This window comes from Dasypus novemcinctus, chromosome 8 (assembly GCF_030445035.2).
Source record: "Dasypus novemcinctus isolate mDasNov1 chromosome 8, mDasNov1.1.hap2, whole genome shotgun sequence".
Taxonomy (NCBI): Eukaryota; Metazoa; Chordata; class Mammalia; order Cingulata; family Dasypodidae; genus Dasypus; species Dasypus novemcinctus.
Window position 1 is genome coordinate 45,775,947 of NC_080680.1, and position 26,212 is coordinate 45,802,158.

General features: G+C 38.0%; 1 protein-coding gene and 1 pseudogene across 3 annotated transcripts in view; one reads left to right on the top strand and one right to left on the bottom strand.

Moving 5' to 3' along the window:
* Positions 1–26,212, bottom strand: part of GLIS3 (GLIS family zinc finger 3) — a 501,464-nt gene that overhangs the window by 450,728 nt on the left and 24,524 nt on the right. The window lies entirely within an intron of this gene.
* On the top strand, positions 3,288–17,079 carry LOC139439438 (sorting nexin-2 pseudogene; annotated as a pseudogene).

Genomic DNA, 26,212 nt, shown 5'->3' on the forward strand with positions numbered 1-26,212 from the left:
AGTTAAATTTATTCCTAAGTATTTGATTTTTTTATTTACTATTGTGAATGGTATTTGTTTCTTGATTTCCTCCTGATCTTGCTCATTATTGGTGTACAGAAATGCTACTGATTTTTGCGCATTGATCTTATAACCTGCGACTTTGCTAAACTCATTTATGAGTTCTAGGAGCTTTGTTGTAGATCTCTCAGGGTTTTCTATATATAGGATCATGTCATCTGCAAATAATGAAATTTTGACTTCTTCCCTTCCAATTTGAATGCCTTTTATATCTGGTTCTTGTCTCAGTGCACGAGCCAGTACTTCCAAGACAATGTTAAATAGGAGCGGAGACAATGGGCATCCTTGTCTTGTTCCTGAGTTTAGAGGGAAGGATTTCAGGATTTCGCCATTGTAAACAATGTTGGCTTTTGGTTTTTCATATATACTCTTTATCATGTTCAAAAAGTTTCCTTGTATTCCGATCTTTTGGAGTGTTTTTATCAGGAAGGGGTGCTGTATTTTGTCAAATGCCTTTTCTGCATCTATAGATATAATCATGTGGTTTTTTTTCTCTCAATCTGTTTATATGGTGTATTACATTGATTGATTTTCTTATGTTGAACCATCCTTGCATACCTGGAATAAATCCCACTTGGTCATGTTGTATAATTTGTTTAATGTGTTGTTGAATACGATTAGCAAGTATTTTGTTAAGTATTTTTGCGTCTAGGTTCATTAGAGAAATTGGTCTGTAATTTTCCTTTCTTGTGGTCAAGAATTCTTAACACCATCATTATAATTTAGCATTATTTGGAGGAGAAATAGACAAATAGCATATGAAACAAAGCAATTTAAGTATTAAAAAGAATTAACAACACTACCATTACTTGTAGGATACAAGAGTATGCTGAGGAAATCCAAGGCTACCAATTGCAAAGTTAATTAAGTAAGAATCTAATGATGACTGGGTAACAAAGTAAATATCCAAAAATCAGCCCTCTGTTTCAACAAACATTGATTTAATACCACATATCAGGAAATATACTAGGCCCAAGCAGTACAAAGTTGAATAAAGTTTAACGAAAAATAGAAAAATTAAAAGTTAAAATAAATAAAATAAGGTCCAAGCCCTGTGTAATAACCTCTACCAGTAAAAATCACTGAAATATGGGAAAATGTAGATTTCATTCACAACAGCAACAACAACAAAACATAAATTAACTTTAACAAGAAAGTGTTGGTTCTGTCTAAAGAAAATTGCAAATAACTTTGAGAAATATAGAATTTTTAAAAAGATTAAATAGAGAAACTTATGTTACTAGATGAGAAGACTGACTATTATAAAGCAATTCAAATGAAAATCCTGACCATTTATACTCCTTTTTGGAAACTGAAAAAATGCTCCAAAGTTCATCTGGAAGGGTTAGAAGAGCTAAGACATTTTTGGAATAAAAAGATAAGGAACTTGCCCAAGTCCTTATTTTAAAAAGTCCCAAAGTTCAAAAACAATGGTACTGGCAGAATATACAGAGATGTCAAAGTCACTGGGACAGATGAGTGATCCAAGAAACAGAACTTTGTATAAAAAAGAATATCACAATTCAGTGAGTACAGGATAGGCAACATTCAAGCATTGTTTGGGGGAACATTGACTATAAAAAGTCATTTTAGATCTTTACATCACAACATTCAACAAATTTCCTTAGTGACTGTTTAAAGCCTTAGTGTAAAATGTTCACTTATATAAACTAAGAAAACATAGGTGAATATTTATCTGGCCAACTATACTAGCAATCAAATAAATTAAACAACAAAGATACTACAAATTAAAACAATAAATACAATTTTTCACCCATCAAATTCTGAAAGATTAAGAAGGATGGTGTTCAAGGCTAGTAAGTAAGGGGAATACCTCAGAGGATACTTTGAGAATTTAAACTGGCACCATCTTTCTGGACAGTAATTGGCAACATACATCAAGGCACAGGCCCACTGATCCAGTAACTCCACTCCTGGGAATGTACCCTGAAAATATCATCAGAGAGGTACTAAAAGATCTTCCTAACTCAATTCACATCAAATGCAATTTGCAGTAGCCGAAAGTAGAAAGAGCCTAAGCATTTTATCAACAGAGGAATGAGTAATTATACAATGGAATATGTATATTCCTTTTTTTTTTCCAATGTATTTTTAAATTTTCCAATGTATTTTTAAAACATTATACATTTGATTTAAAGATTTTTAATTAAATAAATTTCTCCCAAGGTAATATTATATGAAAATGACAGAATTCAAAACTATACTGAATATATGAATATGAATTTAAGTTACTAATGCATATGTACGTTCAACACAAAATGAGAACAGAGATGGGGATCCAGTCAGTTATATTTTATTCTTTATATTTTTAAGTATTTTCCTAAATTCTACAATAAAAATGTTTTCCCCCCAGAGGGAAAATACGATTTTTAAAAATAGAGGAATCATAAACAATCTAAAAATTCAAAAAATAACTTAAAACGTTACTTTAAAACAGAATATCCATAATAGGTAAAGAATTGGTATGTTGGAGAGATGGCTTCTTGCTTTTAAGATGCCATCAAGAACATGCTCACTGGTAAATCATCCCCTTGGAACTCTCGCAAAAACATCAGAAAACTAGAAGGTTCTATTTTGAGTAGCAGAATTGGGGGCAATTTTGTTTTCACTTGTTGTTTTTTTTTATTGCTACAATAGTAAATGAAACATATACTTAAATTTTTGAAGCGGGTTGGAAACAAAACACTGAGCTACCCAGCATGACATTACTTGCATTCTTTTCTTTCTTTTCTCTTTTATCCAAGAAACCTTCCACATTCCTAGCACGTGGTAATAATTCAACCTCTGTACTTTTCCAATCCTATTTCTAAACATAGTTCTTCGGACTTACTATCACAAAGCCCCAGATATCATCTGGCAGCCAATTTTGCTCTTAACAAAAACCAACAGATGCTTGTAGACCTGCCATCTCCTGCCTGCTCCCCTCTTGCCTGCATACCTACAATCACACAACGCATTTCCACCTCAGCTCACATTAGTGGAGACTCCACTCAGATGCTACCCCTGAGCACAGAGGAGCAACACTTCATGCCTTCTGCAAGACTCAGAAACCTAGAAACTGCAACTAACAACAGACCTTAGATGTCAGGAGATCTAGAACCTAGGTAATCAACTGCAGAACCAAGCGCCCCCAATCCACCACTAAGGCAATACACACTGTTCCTCCTTCCCCTTTTCACATGGGGAATTAAAAATAGACCTTCTTCATGACAGAGACTAGAGATTTCCTCATTCACAGTCAAGAAAACCTGCAAGTTGGGGAAAGGAATGGGGACGAAGGTGGGGTAAGTTCCAGTTGACCATATTTCCATTTTATTTACTTAGCTGTTGCCAACTGACCAACTCCCCACCCCCACAACTCTATCCCTTCATCCTCAGACCAAAGTTAAATGGGGGCGCTTTCAGTTTATGCTTGTGATGATGTTATGCAAGAGTAACCCAAAGAACACAAGATAATGCTTAACTAGGCAAAGGAAGCAGGGCCTGTTCAAACTTGTCTCTATTAACAAATGGGGGTTGCGGTAGACGGCACCTTCCTGTTACTGTGACATGCAAACTATGAAAAATATAATACTGAGTTGCTGGCTCTAGAATCTTTCTGGAATAAGATACCTTTTGATAATATCAAGGAAATAAGAAAGTATTCTTCTCCACCCTGTGCACCAAGGTATTAAAAGAGGGAGAATGTGTTTCCAGGACTCAAAGGACCTCTCGAGCTCTTAACTGCTGAGCTATTTTCACCAGCAAGATCAGTCTTTACTTATGTAAGCCTTAGGCTTCTAAGAAGTGGGGGAATTTTAAGTGTGGGAGGTAGAAATGGAGAGGGAGAAGGGGGAAGGAATTGGGTGGTTGTGTGGAAAGCCAGTTAGAGACCCCTGACCTTCTACCCTCTTCAGGCCAAGCCCCTTACCACCCAGCAGGCCAGCCCTCTGAGTGAGGTTATTAACGACTGACTTGAACTTGAAGGTGTTTTCCAAACCCATCTTACTTACTAACCACCTGTCCCATTCACTCAGCAGTCTAGAATGCATAAAGCTCAAGGAAAACTTGTTCAGTAGTTGCCTAAAATTTATTTTTCTTAACATGTTTTAACCACCTAGAACTTCAATGTTCAATACAGCAGCCATTACCACATAAGGCTCTTGAGCCACTGAAATGTGGCTAGTCCAAACTGAGATGTCCTGTAAAGACTTTGTATGAAAAAGAATGTAAAGTATCTCATTAATCTTCTCTTAAAATATTGATTATATGTTTAAATGATAATAATTTGGCTCTATCAGGCAGGTGAATGAAACGTACTCAAATTAATTTCACCTATTTGTTTTTTACTTTTTTTTTATGTGCCTAGTAAAAATTTTAAAACTACATCTGTGGCTCACAGTTGTGACTGCCATTATATTCCCACAGGACAGCATTGCTCTGGAGATAATATGGTACTAAAATTTGAGATGTTTAAACCCAGGCAGTAAGTACAAGCTAATCTTTCTGAGTTTTATGGAATTCTAGAAAATTGGGATGGAGGAGACTGAGTCTTGATTAACTCATCCTCTGAATCTCACCCACAAGTACAAAAGAGAAAATGTCACAAAGCTCTGATGCTCAATTCAAGTCTAGGGTGAATCCCCACAACTCAATATGAGCACCTCTTTCCTTCAGTAATACTTAGGGTGAGACATGGGACTTAAGGACACTTCTATGATGGGAGCAATTGCAAGGAGATATGGGAATGGAGGAGGAGATGAGGAAGAGAAACAGAAAGAAGGAGGCAGAAGGGGGGAGGCTGCGATGGAAAGAGAACAGAGGAGAGTGTCAAAGTGGGAGATTAGGAAGAAACAGACAGGAATTAAATCTCTACAGTGGGAAAACACACACACACACTTCCCATTGCTCAGAGTAAATCTGAAGACCAAGACCAAGAAGGCCTCTATCAAGAATGAAATGACAACTGCCCAGGGAGATAACTCAAGAGGGTCACTTCACTCAGCAAAGAAAGCACAAAAATAACAGTAAAGGAGACACCTTCAGCCACTCTGAACCCTTAGAATACTCCTGAGAGAATGGGCTAAGCCACATTATGTAACCACTCATTTTTTCTCTGCCTTTCATCTTTGTCAATGGCCATAAACCTGCAATTTCACTAAGTGCAATTCCCATTTCAGAGAGTTGTAGAAGCACCTGCTTCATGAGCCCATGAAAATGGGTCCTTTTTACTCTCTTATCTTGAATCTCAAAAAAAAAGCATATTCCTGCTGTGAACAGATATGGATTTCTTTGAGTTTTTTAATGGCCAAATAGAGTACATTATAAATAGGGTGGCCTCTAATAAGGCTCTCCATGGATGCAGGGCTCCCCGTGTTACCAAGGGTCATGTTCTGAAAGCGCACGTGTAGAATGGTTGTTTAGTGCTCAGAATACACTTTACTGGAGAGGAAAATAAAAAAGAGAATTCAGTGGTTAGAGACAGACCCAGGCTAGACCACAAAGTCCTTAGGCCATATACTAGCCATAGTACTAAGAGCAGTCCTTGTTCTGGAAGTAATGGTGCAGTGTCCAAGGGGAAGAAAGAGGAAAAGGGGATAGAAAATGCTCCGACTCTCTCCTGGGTAGGAAATAACACTAGCCATTTGCAAGTAAGGACCAGTCATTAAAAGGGGGCTACTGACACAGTCACAATATAAGATTACTCATTCAGGAGAAAGCACATTGCTCATTGATGTCTGTTAAATTTTTCAAAGTCACCCAGTCACCCACAGAAACACTTTAAAGAACACTGAGTGGGAAAGATTTGTGAAAAATGCAGGCAGTAAATAGGCTAAGCTAAAGATGGCAGCAGGACAGGTCACCCTTCCCCTTTTCTTCTTACTGGATTCCTGAAAGGCTAGACCAGAGATTCCCAAACTTTCTTGGTTCATGGTACCCTCGTATCTCAGTAATTTTTTTTATGGCCAACTTAAATACCAAAAAATTCCATTTATTAAATTGGTATGTTCAAACTCAGTCATTTTTTATGTCCCAAATACTTAGAAGCCATTTGAAAAATTAATTGACATAAATAGCAAATAAAAATGATATTTTTATTTCTTTCCTGAATAGCCACATTTATTAATGGGATGTGTATGCTTTGGGGCACTGCAAAACTTCTCAAAGTTTGGAATCAGATTGGACACTGACACCCTTACTTCCTGTTCCACTTTGAATTTCACACAGTACTGGCTTTTTATCACAGCAACCCCCAAAAGCCCAACTTTGCAAAGCTATGACATCATTGAAAGGAATGCAGTGACCTAATGTTGAAACTATGGTCTACCTTGAGCCCAGAGTTCACATGGTGAACATGGAATTCACATGTTTCCCTCAAAATAAAAATTTTTAAATATCCCACAGCCCCCTCCCCTTTAGAATTCACTGTGGCACCCAGGGTGCATCAGCAAACAGTTGGGGAAACTGTAAAGCTGGATTCTTCCCACTGTGACTAGTTGAAAGTATCTTTGCTGGTTTACATCTGAATATAAGGGGGAAAGATCCAGGTGACCCAGACTGAACTGGGCCTTGGCTTGTCCCCTGAAGTAGCCTCTACCAAGTCCTAATAAAAAAATTCTATATTCAAGCTACAGCAGCCTTTGGGTAACAAACTCACACAGGGGCCCCACGGCCTCCATGATGGGGAAATTGGAGCCAAGCAAGGCTATGTTAGTAGATTGGATCACATATTTTTTCTACTTCACCCCATGGTGTAATGTTTAGAACTATTATGGTTTATATAGTTTTCAGGAACTGAAATGTGAGTTGAATATTTAATCAACATTATAAACAACTAAGTGAGAGAAATAAGTGCCATGCATTTATTTTATTGACAATTATATAATTTTGTCCCTAATAATACCAAAGAATAAAGTCTAAGACAAGCAAGATTTCTTGAGACCAATAAAAAGAAGAAAGTCAGGCTTGTCAACTTATTCACCCTACAATGTTTTTAAAGTGCCCCTCTTATGTTCCAGACATTGTATGGGCCATGGGACACAGCAGTAGAAGAGGCAGATAAAGCACGTCTTGGTCCTTCTGTCAAAGGAAACAAGGGCCTCCATCCTTCCCAATCCAATGAAGAATCTTCAGGCCTCATTTTATCTGACATCTCAATAGCTGACCTAGCTAATCATTCCTTTCTTTTTAAAAGACTTCCAAGACACCCTCTATCCTGGTTTTCCTCCCACCTCATTGGTTGCTTTTTCCAGTTTCCTCTTCTTCCTAGCCTCCAGTGTTTGTGCTCCAGAGCTCAGTTCTTGGCCGTCTCCTTCCTCACTCCCTCCCTGGATAGTCCCTGGAGTCCCATGGAATCAAATGCCATCTATATGCTGCTAACTACCATTTTCCATCTCTAGTTCCCACTTCACTTCATACCTCCAAATTAGCCCAGATTAGACAATATGATTAGACCTCCACTTGGAGGACTAATAAGTATCTCCAATATAATACGCTCCAAACAGAATCCTTATTCTCACACTCCAGGCCCAGATTTCTCCATTATAGGAAATGGTATTTCCATTCGCTACAGGCTCAGATCAAACTCTTGGAAGTCTTCTTTGATTCTTCTCTTTCTATTGTCCCACATCCAGTCCTTCAGCCGGTCCTGTTACCCACCACTACCACCGTAGTCAAAGCCACCGCCTAGTTCATCACTGATGCCACAAAAGCCTAAGTGGCTTTCTTCTTTCCACTCTTACCCTCGCACCTAGTCTGTTCTCAACTCAGGAACCAGAATGCCTTTTCAAAGAGGTAAAGCAGATCATGTCATTCCTTTACTTAAAACCCTTCAAAGCATTCCCACCGCACTTAAAAATCTCTGAACTCCCTACCACACTCCATAGGATATAAATTATCCAGCTGTTTCTCAGTCAAATAAGGGCTTAAGCACTTGCTTTTTTCTCCTTTAGGAACTCTCTTCCTCTGCTTTTCAGCTGGCTTATCCCTCATTTGAATCGCAAAAGCCTTCCCTGGACACACTTTTACAAAGTATCCTCCCCTGTCCCTCTGAACACCTTTATTCTGCTTTGTTTCTCTCCATAGCACTTACCACTCCCATGAAATTACTTCTTAGGTAATTACTTGTAGACTGTTGCTCCTATTAGAATGTAAGGCGAGCTCAGTAATTGCCTTGGTCACATAAGTTACAGTGGGCTCGCAAATACTTAGTGAAATAGCAATCTTCTGGCTTCACAGAGTTTGCAATCTGGTGAAAGATGACAAGGAAAAGACCTTGGGCTCTAAAGACCTGATGATCAGGTTTTGAATCTTTTGTTTACTGTGCTAATCTTGCAACATGCTATTTAACATATCAGCATTCCTTATGTACTGGGCACAAAGCTAAGATTCTAGACATACATCGTCTTATGTAATTTTTAAAAGCTTCTATGAGGTAGATACAAATAGTATCCCTTGAAAAAGGGTAAATCACTTACTTGAGGTCCCAGAGGTGACAAGCGACAGAGGTGAGATTCAATGCTATGCAAAGTGCTGCCTTTGTATGTCATTCCCAGGAAAGTGGAGGGATTGAGCTAGAATGATCTCTAAAATCTCATTTCCACCTCCTAACAGAGATAAAAATGTTTTCACTGGTATTTCTTGGAATTTAATGTCTATAGTAAATAATAAAGAGGTTTTTCATCAAAATAAAGCTAAGTAAACAAAACCAGCCACAGACCAACACAGGAACATGCACATACAGCGACCACATGCCTTGTTAGGGTGGCAAGGCATCAAACGCGACATGTGTCATACCACTTCATCACCAGTATTATCCACATTATGAAATTTTCCCCTCTAAAAATTTTAAATTTAAACAAGGAGCACTGGAGGTGACAAGTTCACAACCTGGAGTCAAACAAAGCAGAATCATTTTAGCAGTTTACCCTGGCTCTGAACTTCATCAGTCACCAAGAAAATCAGCTGGCTGGCTTATGCAGAAAGAACCAAACCTATTCTTATGTCACACATTCAATAATTCTGATTTATGCAGAATGGTGTGGCTCAGAAAGACCTCTCTCAAAGCCTGGCATAGCTCTAAAATGTCTGGGGCCCTTTAGGTTAATCCTGGACCAGCAGAAGACCTAAGATCAGGTACTGTAAATTCAAGGATGCAGTGAAGTCATCTTGCAGGTAGAGCCCACCTGTGTATCTATCTATTGAGGCACCGCTGGTTCTTATATCCATGCTACTGAGCATATACAAATGTAGGCCTACATTTTACACACAAACACACACACACAAGATCCTCCCTATCCATCTTGTGGTTCTTGATTGTGTATAATGGGATGGAAGAATGGATATCATGATATATGCCAACAATGCCTAATTATTTTGTCACAAATTATCATAAATGATTTTTAAAATCCTGGTACAATTAAAGTATTATAAAGAATTATGTAGAAAACAAACTATATATCTCTATTCAACTTTGATACTGAACACGAGCCAAAATTATTATTTTGTTCTAAAATTACCAAAAATATAAACTGTGACGTTTGGCAACTCTTAGAACCAAACTTGAAATCATTCTTGATTCTAAACAAACACATAAATTTTATAGAATTGCTAATAAGTGCCGCATGCTGCAATACATCCCACTTATATAAAGGCTTCAAGGACTCTGAACTCTTTCATAAAAATCAAAGCTTTGGAAAAATGTGGGTGGCAAAGGAGGAGTAGAAAAAATGAAAATGCCCGAGGGTAAAGTGGAGTGTTACTGCTTGCTTTAAGAATAAGAGAAACGCTGTCCCCCCCAAACATACACCAATCCCACACACACCCAGGCTCCCTCCCTCCTTAACCTTAAGGAAAACATTTTTTTTAGCCAACACAACTCTTCTCCCATCTTCTAAACTGGGAGCATTTTTGCTACACTTCTCAAATTCCTGGGCATCTTCTATTCTCTGGGTTTCAGATCTCCAGTCTTTAAATCAGAGTTGATTCTAGAGACAGGCCATCTATAAATTGGGAGAGTTGACAACCCCTAAGGAGTAAAGTAAGCAAAGTTAGCAGAAGGGACCAACCTCTCTTGGCTAAATCCCCAGAGATGAAATGACTTCTGACAAATACTTGTGCCAGTTCCTGACAAGATTAACTTGTGGATGCAAAAAAAAAAAAGGAAATTCAGCAAAAAAATGGAAATTAAGCAACAGCTAGTCCCATAGTACCCATATGTCTGGATCAATCAAGTCCTTAAGTTTTTTGTCCTTAACAATCCCTAGTTACGTAGCTATCAATGGCACTACCACTACCAGGTCCGTGTCTGACCCATGTAAGGAAACTGACTGTTAATTCATCATGCTACTCAGATCTAGCTCCCAGTTCCTAAAAGGTGATCAGGCTCATTCCAATCATAAAACAATAGTCATCAAAAAAAGAGTCTCTAAAGTCATCTCATTCAACTTCCTCATCTTATAAACAACCAACATTGCTAAGGCAACTCTTAAAGTTTCCAAGAAAGTTAGTGGAAAACTTATGTTTTGAGCCTCATACTCCTGATCCCCAAACCAGCATTTCTACTACACCACACCATTGCTAAATAATGAATGGATTTGCTATCCATCCATCCATCCAGATATGATTAAAAACACAGGTTTTTAAAGAAGCAAATATAATTGGTATGGCTTAGTGGCTAAAAGTATGTACCTTACAGCCAAAGTGGCTAGTTCATATCCAAGTTCTGTCTCACTAGCTGTGTAACTTTGGGCAAATTATTCAACCATACCTCAGTTTCCTCATTTGTAAAATGAAAGGAATAATAATAATAATGACTATCATAACAGTACTTACCCCATTGGGGTTTTTTGAGCTTAAAGGAGATAATATTGTGCCATTAATACATTAAAAATTAAGATAATACAAAACATAGAATAATATCTGCCACATTTTAAGTGCTATGTATTAGATATCATTTTTCTTTCAAATAATATTAAGACTGTAAAGAAATCATGAAATGGAGGTTATGGTCTTACTCTGCTTTATTTCTCTGGGCTTGTTCTGAAATTTTTCAAAAACACAAGCTGCATTTGATACAAAGCGTTTTTAAAGGAAATCATAGCATGTTTAGTATACTTTGCCTAGTTCTAACCAATCTAGGAAATTTAAGAAAAAGAAGAAAGGGTCCTACTAATGTTACAACTTGTCTTAAAAATCTTTATTGATTTGACATCTTCATTTTACCCCAGGGACTGCACGTACTTGTTGGTTTGGTTCTGGAAAAGCCCCTGAAAGGGAAGGTAGTCCCAGCTCTTGAAGTCACCAGCAACAGCTGGGCAGCCCCTCCTCCAAGATATGAGACCAGCCCAGCTGGCTCCTTCTCCAAGCTTCTGGGTTGTGGTAACCCCCACCTTTTCCCTCTGATCCTTCAGCCCTATGGCGGTAGCTCCTTCCTGCACTTACTATTTCTATGCTACCTTAGAGTTCTCTTCTTTTTTTTTTTGTTCGTTTGTTTGCCTTTTCGGTCCTTCAATAACATTTGGCTAATTCCTGATATCAAAGTCTCTCTGCTAAAACGACTGGTATGGCTTCTCCTTTCCTGGCTGGACCCTCGCTGATAATACCACTGGATGGGAATTTAGTTCAAGCTTTCTCACTCTATGCTAAATTTCTTTAAAATCACCAGAGAAAGCAACTCTAATCCTTCACCTGAAGCATGTTAAAATCTCCTCTATCACTTACAGCAAACTCTTCTTAATGTCTAATTTCTAATCATCCTGATTGAGATATGAGATCCTCTCCTCTTAGCCTGTCATCAGTGTAACCCAAAAACCTCTTCCACACTACCCGTACATATTCTATGTCATCTACATGCATCATGTTACAAGACCAGTCCCACCGGTCTTAGTATATGAATAGCTGCAGTTTCCCCCCCCCCCCCCCCCCCCCCCGCCCCCTTTATTACACTACTTCCCTTCCTTCTTTCTCTCATTCCTTTGGGAATGTAAAACAAGCTTCCAACTATAAAACATATCATACTTAAAGGTATCTGTTATGAAGATACATTTCTAAAATTTTTTAAAAAGTGGAGGTAAAAGTTGCCTCTAGGGACCTTTACTTATTTAATAAAATCTTATCTATAAATTATAGTATGTAGTATGTACATATAATATAACTGCATATAGTATATAATATATACTTTACATGATACATATTTTTCAAACTCTATATACTTATATGTCACGTTATCCTCACCTATAAGAACTTAAATCCTGTGAAATTCATTTGTTGTTGCTAAGGAATCATTGTTTATAAGATTTATTGCTTTTTCAATCTTCCCACTTTCCTCCCTTCTCTCTTCACATTTGCTCATGAGCTCCCTGAGGCAAATAGTTATATATGCAACCTAATATGCCTAGCACTGTGCCTCACTCTGAAACATGTGTTGTACTGAGTTATGATTGCAACCCTTAGGGGATTTCCAGCCACATCTTAGTCACCTTTGATCACCCAGTAACCAGGAGATATCCTGGTTAAAATCAATGGTCAGAAAATACCACTTGATTGTGTGACAACACTAAATACATACATTAAAACACAACCAAGAAAGAAGAAAAGAATTTAACTTAGAAAGATACCTAACAGGGAAGCGGACTTGGCCCAGTGATTAGGGCGTCCATCTACCACACGGGAGGTCCATGGTTCAAACCCCGGGCCTCCTTGACCTGTGTAGAGCTGGCCCATGCGCAGTGCTGATGCGCGCAAGGAGTGCCGTGCCACGCAGGAGTGTCCCCCGCATAGGGGAGCCCCACGCTCAAGGAGTGCGCCCAGTAAGGAGAGCCGCCCAGCGGGAAAGAAAGTGCAGCCTGCCCAAGAATGGCGCCGCACACACGGAGAGCTGACATAGCAAGATGACACAACAAAAAGAAAACACAGATTCCTGTGCCACTGACAACAACAGAAGCGGACAAAGTAAATAGACACAGAGAACAGACAACTGGGGTGGAGGGGACAGGAGAGAAATAAATAAATAAATCTTTAAAAAAATATAAAAAGAAAGGCCAGAATAAAAAACATAAGGAGTACATGTATGCCATGTAGCTTAACGGTTACAAAAAGGACTCTCTTCATTCCTCATCTTACCACCACCTTCCCTGCGCAGTCAAACTCCACTATGAAAGATCCCTTTCTTTGCCTTAAGGTTTTTGACTCAGTTAAAACACAAACACCTCTGAAAATTATAATGCTTTAATCAGTTGATCAGATCTTATGCTAAAGGCAGAGTGAGATTTAGATCATTGGGAATTAAGGGCACTGCCCTCTAAGAGACATGTGGAAGGAAATTCTGGGTTGTCACGATTTGTGGAAGGCAGTACTAGTATTTAGTAGGTGAAGGCAGGATGCTAGACAATCTCACAACAAAGAGCTATCCCCCTTCCCATGGGATTTTCAAGTCGTTTGCCAGACATTTGTACAGGTTAAAAAAAAAACTGTTTATTATGATTATCTGCATTTAGTACCTAAATCCATTCTTTTCATGATTCATATTTACCCAAATTATCTGGAAAAGAAGTTACAGTTCGAATCAACAGAAGATTGATCATGGTTCTAAGAGAAATACTACCAAGTATTGTCCACCATTCCTTAAAATTGTACCACTGAAAAAAGCAATGCCACTAATGACATTTGAGTTACCAATACAACCTACCCAAATCATCTGAATTTTAGCTAAGTCAACATTTAGGTGCAAGCTTATCTAACACTTTTTATATTTTTAGTACAGTTGTGCTGGCACATTTTCATATTTAAAAGAATATTTCATTATAAATCATGTTGCTGATATTATACTTCAGTTAGGAAATGATAATGGGTTTTAAAATTGTGTGTGTCTATGAATTTCATGTGAGATAATTAAGAGGGCAATAAAGAAAACAGGGCTGTGAAACAATGGTTTAGATGGAGGGCAGAAAGGAAGGAGCCAAAGAATATCTGGTGGGAACACACCACTGAGAGGAAAGAGGGGAGAAAAGCAAGGCCTAGGAAAAGGCCCACAGAAGGTAAGTGATGAACGTTTGAATATATATTAGCTTTATTTAATCTTTTTTTTTTCGGCAAATAATGCAACATCAGTTTACAGGCCAAATAAGGAGCAGGGGCACTGGAGGAAGACAGACCTATTTCAAACCCTGGTTCTGCCTCTTATCAATCATAAACTTGGGAAAACAATTTCCCTTCAGTCATTTCACTTCTCTGAACACTCATTTCCACATATATAAAATGAAGACCAAAAAAAGGGGGTTACAAGTTGGCTCTGTTGAATCCTATAGTCATGCCTGGAATATCACAGGTCCTCCAAAGATATCAATCCCCCCTCCTACTCCTAGATATTTCCTGATTTTCCAGTGCCTCTTAAAATAGAGAAAAGTTCAGGCCATACTTGTATTTGTTATTTATTACTATACAACAAATCACCACAGACTTAGTGGCTTAAAGGAAATAGGCATTCTTTACTGTGGGTCAGGAATCTCAGCCTCGCTTAGCTGGGTGTTCTCACCAGGCTGCACTCAAAGAGTCAGTCAGGGCTGCAGTTTCATCTGAAGGCATAGCTGGGGAAGGATGCTCTTCCAAGATCATGTGGCTGTTGGCAGAGTTCAGTACCTCAAGGCAGTTTGGACGGAGGGTCTCAGTTCCTCACCAGCTTTGACCAGAGACCACCCTCAGTTCCTTGCTACATGGCACTCTCCAGTATGGCAGCTTGCTTCATCAAAGCATGAAAACCAAGAAAACAAGAGAGGGTCTGCTAACAAGGCAAAAGTCATATCTTTTGTAACATACTTACGGAATTGGCACCCGATAACCTTTGCCATGTGTTGCATTGGTTAAAATCAAGCGCTATATCCAGCCCACACCACGGCATGAATACAAGGTGGCAGGAATGACCACCACAACAGTAAATAAGTGATTGTACAGAATTTGCTTTTATATAAATGGAAAAATAGCTGGGCCAAATATGTAGAGAGAATATGCTTTCAACACCCAATCCATGTACCCAAAGTTTTGAAAATTTAACTCACTGATTAATTGTATGTATTTTATGTCTGGCAGTTTCCTACTAAAATCTGACATAAAAGCCAGGAGTATTCAAATCATGAATGGATGCTCTTTGATTAGATAACCCAAGGCAACAACAAACAGCTATGCGGAAAATTTTCAAATCTGACAGCCAGACTACTTTAGGTTGCTGTGTTGCTCAAGGTGATTTCAAATAGAAATCAAGGTCTGTGTACCTAACTATGACAAGCCTACCCTTCACTAAACTCTAAACACAAAATAAAACTAAAGACATAATGGATCATCCATTACAAGCTCTTTCTTAATCTCCAGCATCAAGTAATGAAAATGTGCGTTAACTTTAAAAAAAGATATGCAAGGCCATGAGAGAAAGGTCAGGGTAGCAGGGAAGCTCTTTGGCCTGCATGCAAGTCAGCCACACGAGCTCATATGACAAGCAGTCTAAGCCCAGCTCAAGCAGTCATGTGAGCAAGATGTGGCTGAGAGGGAGCCCCCTCTTCTTAGGGATGGGAAGCCCACCAATTTTGAGGACGGAGGATGGAGAGGACCTGTTCACCAGCACTGTCTCCACCCTAAAGTCACTTCCATCTCCTGAACCAGCTAGGCTTCCTGCAGAAGATATTAGTACAAACTCCAGTTGTCCAAAACCCTCAGCAGTTGTGCTAGATGATGACAGAGAAGATGTGGCTGAAGCCACAGAAGAAGTTTCTTTGAAGAGTCCAGAAAGAGAACCTATAATTTCTTCAGATCCTTCTCCCACAGTTACCTCTGTCACCCCTACTATACTTATTGCTCCCAGAGTTGAATCAAAGAATATATCTACTCCTGTGATCTTTGATAGCTCCAGTGAGGAGACTGAAGAAGCAAATGGACATATTTTTGATATAGAAATTGTTGTATCATATCCAGAGAAATTTGGTGATGGCATGAATGCTTACAAAGATTTCCCTTACCATGTTCAATGAGAGTAGATGATTCCATGACTTTCTTGGCTTGCATAACAAATTAGCAAGCAAGTATTTACATGCTGGTTATATTGTGCCACCAGCTCCAGAAAAAAGTATAGTAGGCATGACCAAGGCCAAAGTGGGTAAAGAAGTTTCATCATCCAATGAATTCGTAGGAAAACTGAGAGCAGCTCTTGAAAGATATCTTCAATGGATTGTAAAACATCCGACTTTACTGCAGAATCCTGATTTAAGGCAAGTCTGAGCTGCCTAGAGCGGTTAACATACAGGCTCTGAGTGGAGCAGGAATATTGAGCATGGTGAACAAGGTTGCTGATGCTGTCAACAAAATGAATGAATGAATCAGATACATGGTTGGAAAAAAAGCAGCAGAAATCTGAGACTCTGAATCAGCAACTAGGAAACTCCATGCCAGTGCTGAAGCCTTGGTCTCTCATAGCAAAGATCATTCAGCCAATACAGCTGCCTTTGCTAAAAGGGCTGCCATGTCAGGCAATTCTGAGGATCATATTGCTTTATCTAAAGCTTTGTCCTGGCTTGCTGAGGTTGAGGGGAAGATAGAACGGTTACATCAAGAACAAGCTTGTGCTGACTTTTGAGTGTTTTCAAAACTACTTAGTGACCACATTAGTCCTACTGCTGCAGTGAAAGGTATGTTTGACCACTGAATGATGTGCTGGCAGAAAGAGGAAAACTGTTCAAATTACTCTCCTCAAAAAAATCCATGAAACTGAGGAAGAAATGATGGTTGCTAACAAATCAGATAAAATACGGCAAGCTAAAAATAAAATAAAAGAGTGGGAGGCCAAAGTACAACAAGAAGAAAGAGGTTTTTAAAAAAATCTCTACAACTATTTGAAAAAAAGGGAGATTTGAGAAAGAATGAGTGAAAGATTTTAAAACTATTATTATCAAGTACTTAGAATCAGTAATACAAACACAGAAACAGTTGATAAAATACTAGGAGACATTCCTACCTGAAGACAAAGCCATTGTATAGAAAGATTATTCCTGTTAAGAAGACCTTGGATTATTGTTCCAATTATGCTGAATTCCACAGTGAAATCATTTAATAACCGCCTAAATAAACCACTCTCCATTTTACGAATTACATGTGGTTTATATTTATGTTCTGACATTTTATTATAAGCTGCATGTCCTGTCCTCTCTTTGAATTAAGTGAATTATGGCATAAAATTCTGCAGTACTTTACTGAATTGAACACTATTGTGTCTTCAATATTTGCTCTAAGAAGGTGCTACAAGGCCAGAAAATTTTAAAATAATTTTTCTTTACCATATGTTCTGTAGTATGTTTACCTGATCTTTATGAAGTGAATAATCAATGCATCCCTATACAGAAATTATGATTTTGTGATTACAGTGATAAAATGGTATTCCTTGTGGAAAAAAAGGGGAGGCTACCTTATAAAATATAGTGCTCACCACTGAAAAACTGATGCAAGGCATCACAATCAACATTTAGTCTTTCTGATATTTTATCCTTTAAAGGGAAAAATTCCCACAACCTTTCCAAGCATTAACTTTTGCTAGTGTTCGTACTTTTAAAATCATTCCCCTTACCTTGAAAGCACCTGAGCTGAAGAATACAATTCCTGTGATAACTGTGGAAATATCCCTGTATTTGGGGCATACCCCAAAATAACCTTTATTTAGGGACTGAGTGCTAGGTGTCATGTTGTTCAACCCACACTCCCCTTTTCAGAACAGGTGGTACTCACATTTCTTCTGTGACGTTCTGCCCCCACCTTAATTGGATGAACCAAGCTGGACCAACTAGACTCTGTCTCCAAGGAAACTGAAATTGGGATTGGGAGGCCACACACAGTTGGCTTGTGGCACAGAAGTTCCAAGAACATTACATGTTTGGGGCTGGGAAAGAAAGCCATGTGAAGGCCACAGATACTAAAAAGAAGAATAAAACAGTCTTCAAGGAAAAGAAGGAAAGAATGTAAGAATGAAAAGAAGCAGAGATAAAAGGTCATGTCCCTCAAAAGACCTGGTTTTATATTCTCCCTGGGTACCATGAAAAACTCCTGGTTCCTTTTAATAAACCCCCTTTTACACAAGCTAGCAAAAACAGGCTACAGTTACCCACAAGCCAAAGAGTCAGGATAAAGATACCTGGTGAATCAGAAAGCTGGCGGTAGGAAGAACTGGTCTCCTACCTTGCTCCCCATAATGCTACATATATATAGCAGGATGGTTAAGACACAAGGTTCTGGTCTCACACAGACGCTGGCTGTGATTCCCAGCTTTGCCACATAACAGTCATGACCACTGCTCAGTCACTTCACCTCTCCAAGCCTGAATTTTCTTACCCAATGATACACTGAGTTGTTATGAGAGAGATAGGAAAAAGTGAGCTCTGGGGACACTGCACAAGGCCTTGCAAATTGTGTCCTAGTTGGCTGCTCAGCAGGCCTGCGCAGTGCAGAAGCTGAACCAAAATAATTACTCAAAACACATTAGCCTATCTTCTTTTTCTTCTTCTCATTGCCTACCTGACTACTACCAATATCACCATCCTGAGCAAATAATGAGGAGCACTTTTAACACATATCAGCACAAATACCTGCAACAATTTACTTGGTGGTGGTTATTCTGCTTCAGCTCATTGTTCTTTTCAAAATAAATACACACCAGACACGAAACCACCAAATGAAAGATAATTTATGTTAAACATAATGTATTTTTCAGGAAATTATTCCCAATTGCCAAGAACCTAGTCTTTGGAGGCAAATCCTATGCCAAAAACCAAAACAACTTCCTATAAGGATATTCAGGGCTCTGGAGTCAAACAGACATTGGAATCCCCAGATCCCCAGATCTTCCACTGTATGTTCTTCAATAAGTTTCTTAATCTTTCTAAAGCCCTTCTTTCCTCATGTTTTCAATCAAGATATTTCAAGGTCTGCTGAAGATTAAAATAAGATATATAAAGCTAAACACAGTGCTAAAATAGAGAAAGTGCTAAATAATTGCCAGCTACCTTATTTTTCAACCCTAGAAAAATCAGAAACTTATGTGTTCTATATAATGATATACTAATAATCACTCAGTGGCCCAAGGAAGTAATTTTGCTATTAACTTACGAAGCTAATCCTATCAAGTAGGTTAAACTACTTTACCTTAAGGTGGGTTGGGTAAGGTTCTGAATCTAAATTCATTCAAATTTTCTCTAAATGTAGGTTGGCTGCATTTGAGATCATCCAGGATAATCCCAGTGATAATTATTAGCAGGGCCCAAAAATTGGGAAAACAGAACACTTAAGGTTCTATGTACACACACTGCGCAGCTTTCCATACTGCCCAGATTGGGAGTTATGGCTAAGCTGTCAACCTTTATTTCAAAGGATAAATCTCATGAACAAAAAGGGTGGCAGAGCAAGGACATCTCATCCAGCAGCAGATGCTGTGGTTTCCTCTGCCTCACACAGATTTGTAGTCTGGGAACAGCAATACTTTTCATGCCTATGGCAGTTTACAATTTAAAATACATTTTCACGTTTATCATCTAATTGAACCCTCTAAAGCAAATGCCATTTTCTATTCCACCATCTCAAACACGCCTGGTATTCTCACCAAGTGGGTAAGTACAATCCGTGTAACTCTCTGAGGTTTACCTCCTCCCTCTATCAAAAACCCCAATCCCTGCCTTCTCCAGCTTCTTGGTTCTTGCTTTCCATCCATTCCCATGGAATTGAAAACCTAGATTTTGGCCTTCTTGTCCCATTTTAACCTGTTTCTTCCTCCATCCCATCCTTAGTCTGTAACATCCAGCTTTGTCTGTTTATCTGCTTGATGAAACAAAACCAAAGATGAGAGGTGCCCTACATATGCTCTTGCTCAAGGAGAGTCGGCTGGGTATGCCCTTTGCCTAGACTCTGCCCATTTTACAGATGAGGAAACTGAGGCAGGGAGGTAAAGTGGCTTGCTCAAGGTTGCATGCCAGCAAATCCAAAACTGGATTGTGCGTCTTTTGAGTCCATGCTCTTTCCCCAGTGCTTCTCAAATTTTACTTTTCATTTGCAAGGTTAACTACATAATTTGTATAAAATGAAAACACTGGACCTTTTGTTTAAAAATCAGGAAAAAGCTTTTTCCTCTCTTTTCTGGTCTCTCTCTTGACTTGTCATGGTAATTGTTATTTGCTATTTAAATTTCTGATCCCTTGGACACAGGGATACTCACAGGGCAAGTGCAGGTCCCACCTTATGACTTGGCATGTGGAGAAATGCACCTAACCCAGCCCTCTCATGCCAGTATCAAGAACCACACTAGGGGAATAAGGGCAACAGTGGTCACTGGGCGAAGGGAGGGGAGGGGCGCCAGCTGCTGAGAACCCATCCTGGCAGGAAGTGGGACCAAGCATTAACCATGACTCCAGGCCCCCAGCACGTGCGCCAATGACTCACCAGACTTCACTTACAATACACAAATATAAAATTAGGAGTGTTGAGAGAATAATGATAGAGCATTAAACTCCAAACTTTTAAACAGTACCTTTTGGAACTATGCCATACCGTCTGTAAACATGAATCCCCTGAACATCTCATTAAAATGCAGATTCTGGTTTAGTAGGAATGAAGTGGCCCTCAGACTGCGCATTTCTAACCAGTATCCAGAGAACGCAAAGGCTGCTGGTCCCACACAATACTTGAGTAGCAAGGTGTTATACCACAAGTCTCCTCATTTTTAATTTGTTTATTATGTCACAGGCAATGATGACCTTCTATTTCATTCATTAGTCAAATAAGGCAGGCATGAAAATATGTATTAAATACATGTCAAGATCCACTGTGTATTTAAAAATCTGATAGTTCTAAAGTAGCAAATCTATTTATATTCATGATATCTACCTGGCTGGTGTTAGAGACTTCATACAGACAGAAGCATGGAACTGTGCGTGTACTGATGTCACTCAGGTGGTCATAAACTCAAAGGCTGCCTCGTTTCTGCCCAAGCAGACTACACCCTCCATGCTCAGGAGGACCAATCGCTGAAAAACTGTCAAGTCCAATTTTCCAAAAGAGGAGCAAAAGGCCACTTCCTCATCTCATCAGTGAGAATGATACCTGAATGGTTTTAAGTTTTTAAATGTATACTCTTCCAGGCATGGCAGCAACCTTGACCTCTAATGAAAAGCAGGGCCAAGATTTCTCAGAGTTCCTGTAACAGGTGCTCTCAGATTGTGGAGTCCTGGTCAATGTAAACCCACACAGGTCATGAAGAATGAGTTCTCTAGCAAACTGAGCTTCAGTCTCTCCTTCCCTAAAATGGGGCCAATTACACTTGCTCTGCCTAACGGAGCTATTCCTTTGTTCAAATAACCTGAAATAATCAATATAAAAGTATGTGAACTACAAAGCCCTGTAGAAGCCTAAGGCTGTCCCTGTTCCTGTTTCTTAGAGAAGGCTATTGGTGATTAATGGATGTTACATTACAGCTTCACGTACTAGTATTTGAGAGGGGGGAATGAAATATGCTCTTCTTTTCACTTAAAAAAAATTATTCATACATGTACATACATAAACAAGCATATAGTAAAAGTTGTGAACTAACCAAAAAAAATATGCATATCATTATACAGGGCTTCCATACAGCACCCCACCACCAACACCTCGCATTGTCGTGAAACATTTGTTACAAACTATGAAAGAATATCATCAATATATTACTACTAACTACAGCCCATATCTTACATTCGGTGCATTTTCCCCCAACCAACCTGATCATTAACACACTGTAGTATTATACATCGGTTACAGTTCATGAGAGAACATTCTCATATTTGTTCTGTTAACCACAGTCCATCCCCACAACAGGATTCACTGTTATACAGTCCCATGCCTTGTGCAATCCATTCAAAGTGTATGCTCAGTAGCTCTCATTTTCATCACAGAGTTGGGCTGTCATCACCTCAGTCAATTTTAGAATGTTTTCAATACTCCAAAGGGAAAAACCCCAAATCCTCAAACATCCCCCTACTGTTGTCCCTTACAATCGATATAATTTCTTCTTTTCCATTGCCACAAACATAGTACATTACTGTTAACTATCATCCATAAGTTATATCAGTTATGATTTTCCCAAGTATCACCATATTCTTAACACTTTGTAAGAGAACATTCTTATATTTTTACTATTAGCCACAATCTTCATCGACCATTGAAATAACTATGTTATTCAATCCCTGTATTATCCTCTAGCTTCCTTACAATTGACATTTACATCCCTAAACTATCCCTTTCAGCCACAATCACATTTATAAATTAGTAGTGTTAGTTATACTCACTATAATGTGTTAACATCCACTCTATTCACTTCCACACTTTTATAATAAGACTTATTAAAAATTCTACATACATTAAACATCAGCTCCCATTCTCAACATACATTCTATCTCCTAGTAATCTATACTCTAGAGTTTACCTCCATACATTTACTCATTGTATTTAATTCATATCTGCAAGATCATAAAATAGTTGTCCTTTTGTGTCTGGTTTATTTCACTTAACATAGTGTCCTCAAGGTTCATCCATCCTGTTAGATGCATCCCAATTTCATTTGTTCTTACAGCTGAATAGTATTCCATTGTATGTATTTATCACTTTTTTTTCCTGTTTACTGGTTACTTATATTTCATTTTCTGTGAGTTGTGTGGTCACGTCCTGTTTTCTTTTTTTTTAATCTTTCATTATCTTTTTTTTAAGATACATTGATCACACAATATGTTACACTGGAAAATTTAAGAGGTTCCCATATACCCCATTCCCTACCCCATTCCCACTCCTCCCACATCAGCAACCTCTTTCATCAGTGTGGCACATTCATTGCATTTGATGAATACATTTTGGAGCACTGCTATGCAGCATGGATTATAGTTTACATTCATCAGTTAATGGACGCTTGGGTTGTTATAATATTTTAGCAATTGTGAATAATGCTGCTACTAACATCGGTATGCAAATGTCAGTTTGAGTGCTTGCTTTCAATTCTTCTGAATATATCCCTAGTAACGGGATTGCTGGATCATATGGGAGTTCCACATTCAGCATCTTGAGGTACCACCAAACTGTCTTCTACAGAGATTACACTATTCTATATTGCCACCAACAGTGAAGGTGTCTTCCTATTTCTCCACATCCTCTCTAGAACTTGTCATTTTCTGTTGGTTTTCTTTTTTTTTTTTAATAATGGGCACTCTATGAGGTGTGAAATGATAGTTCATTATAGGTTTCATCTGCATTTCCCTAGTAGTTTGTGATGTTGAACATTTTTTCATGTGCTTTATTACAATTTGTATTTCCTCTTTGGAAAAAAATGTCTATTAAAGTCTTTTGTCAATTTTTTAAATTGGGTTGCTTGTCTTTTTATTGTTGAGTTGTATGATCTCATTGTATAACATGGAAATCAAACCCTTATTGGATATGTGGTTTCCAAATATTTTCTCCCATTGAGTAGGCTGACATTTTACTTTTAGACAGTCTTTTGGAGAACAAAAGTATTTAATTTTAACCGGGTCCCATTTATTTACATTTTTCTTTCATTGCTTGTGCTTTGGGCATAAGGTGTAAGGAACTACCACCTACCACATGATCTTGAAGATGTTTCCCTACATTTTCGTCTAGGAATTTCATGGTCGTTGCTTTTATATTTAGGTCCTTGATGCATTTTGAGTTAACTTTTGGATAAGGTATGAGATAGAGGTCCTCTTTTTTTTGGATATGGATATCCAGTTCTCCCAGGACCATTTGTTGAACAGATTGTTCTGGCCCAGGTGGATAGGCTTCCCAGCCTTATCAAAAATCACAGATATGGGGGTCTATTTCTGAATTCTCAATTCAGTTCCATTGTTCAATATGCCTATCTTTATGCCAGTACCATGCTGTCTTGTTGTTTGTTTTTTACCACTGTAGCTAAGCGTATGCTTTAAAATTAGGAAGTGAGAGTACTCCAACTTTGTTCTTTTTTTTTAAGGCATTTTAGGTTGTTTGGGGCCCCTTATCATTCCAAATAAGCTTGATAATTGATTTTTCCATTTCTTTTCAAAAAGGGCTTTTGGAATTTTTATTGGGATTGTGCTGACTCTGTAAATCAGTTTAGGTAGAAACAACATCTGAACAATATTTAGTCTTCTAATTCATGAACATGGAATGTCCTTCCATTTATTCAGGTCTTTGGTTTCTTTTAGCAATGTTTTGTAGTTGTCTGAATACAATTCTTTTATGTCCTTGGTTAATTTTACTCCTAAATATTTGATTCTTTTAGTTGCTATTGTAAATGGAATTTTTTTCTTACTTCCTCCTCAGATTGTTCATTAATAGTGTACAGAAATACTACAGATTTTTGCATATTAATCTTGTATCCTTACACTTTGTTAAACTTGTCTAGTAGTTCTAGGAGCTTTGTTATAGATATTTCAGAATTTTCTAAGTATAGGATCCAATCATCAGCAAATAGCGAAAGATTTTCTTCTTCCTTTCTTCCTCTGGGTGATTTTACTTCTTTTTCTTGTCTACTTACTGTAGCTAGAACTTCTAGCACAATATTGATAACAGTAATGACAGTGGGCACCCATATCTTTTTCCTGATCTCAGCAGGAAAGCTTTCATTCTTTCACCATTGAGTAAAATGTTAGCTACATGCTTTTCAAATATACACTTACCATTTTGAGAAAGCTTCCTTCTATTCCTTCCTTCTTTGTGGGTGTTTTTATCAAGAAAGGATGCTGTATTTCGTCAAATGTCTTTTCTGTGTCAATCGAGAAGATCATATGATTTTCCTTCTTTACTTTATTAATGTGGTTTATTATACTAATTGATGTTTTTTTGTGTTGAACCATCCTCACATACCTGGGATAAAACCCACCTAAATGTGGTGTATAGTTCTTTTAATGTGCTTTTGGACTTGGTTTGCAAGTATTTTGTTAAGGATTTTTGCATCTATATTCATTAAAGATATTGGTCTGTAATTTTCTTCTTTTTTGTAGTATCTTTATCTGGCTTTGATATTAGGGCAATGTTGGCTTAAATTAAGAGTTTGGTAGTGTTCCTTCCTGTTCAATATTTTGGAGGAATTCAATAAGATTGGTATTAAATCTTCTTCGAATGCTTAGTAGAACTCAACTGTGAAGCCATCTAGTCCTGGGCTTTTCATTTGGGGGAGGTTTTTGATGACTGCTTCAGTCTCTTTACTTGTCATTGGTTCGTTGAGGACTTCTATTTCTTCCAGGGTCAGTACAGCTTGCTCAATGTTTACAGGAATGTATCTACTTCATCTATGTTGTCTAGTTTGTTAGCATACAGTTTTCATAGTATCCTCTTATGATCTCTCTTATTTCTGTGGGGTCAGTGGTGATGTTCCCCATCTTTTTTCTTTGTCAGTCTAGCTAAGGGTTTATTGATTTTATTGATCTTCTTGAAGACCAACTTTTGGTTTTGTTGATTCTCTATATTGGTTTTTTGTTCTAAATTTCATTTATTTCTCTCTGATCATTGTTATTTCTTCTTTTGACCCAATTTGGGATGGGTTTGCTATTCTTTTTCTAGTTCCTCCAGATGTGTGATTAGGTCTTCAAATTTAGTTCTTTCTTCTTTTTTAATGTAAGTGTTGAGGGCTATAAATTTCCCTCTTGTACTGCCTTCAGTGAATTCCATAAGTTTTGATACATTGTTTTCTCACTTTCATTTGTCTTGAGATATTAACTGATGTTTTTGCAACTTGTTTTTTGACCCACTGATTATTTAAGAGTGTACTGTTTAATCTCTATATTTGTGAATTTTCCCTTTTCCAACCATTATTACTTCCAACTTCATTCCTTCATGATCATAGAAAGTGCTTGTATAACTTCAATCTTTTCAAATTTATTGAGACCTGTCTTGTGATCTAATATATGCTCTATCCTGGAGAAGGATCCATAAGCACTTGAGAAGAATGTATATCTTGCTGTTTTGGGTACAATGCTCTATAAATATCTGCTAGATTTGGTTCATTTATCATATTATTCAAGCTCTCTGTTTCTTTATTTACTCTCTGTCCAGATGTTCTATCCAATGCTGAGAATGGAGTATTGAAGTCTCCAATTATTATTGTAGAGACATCTATTTC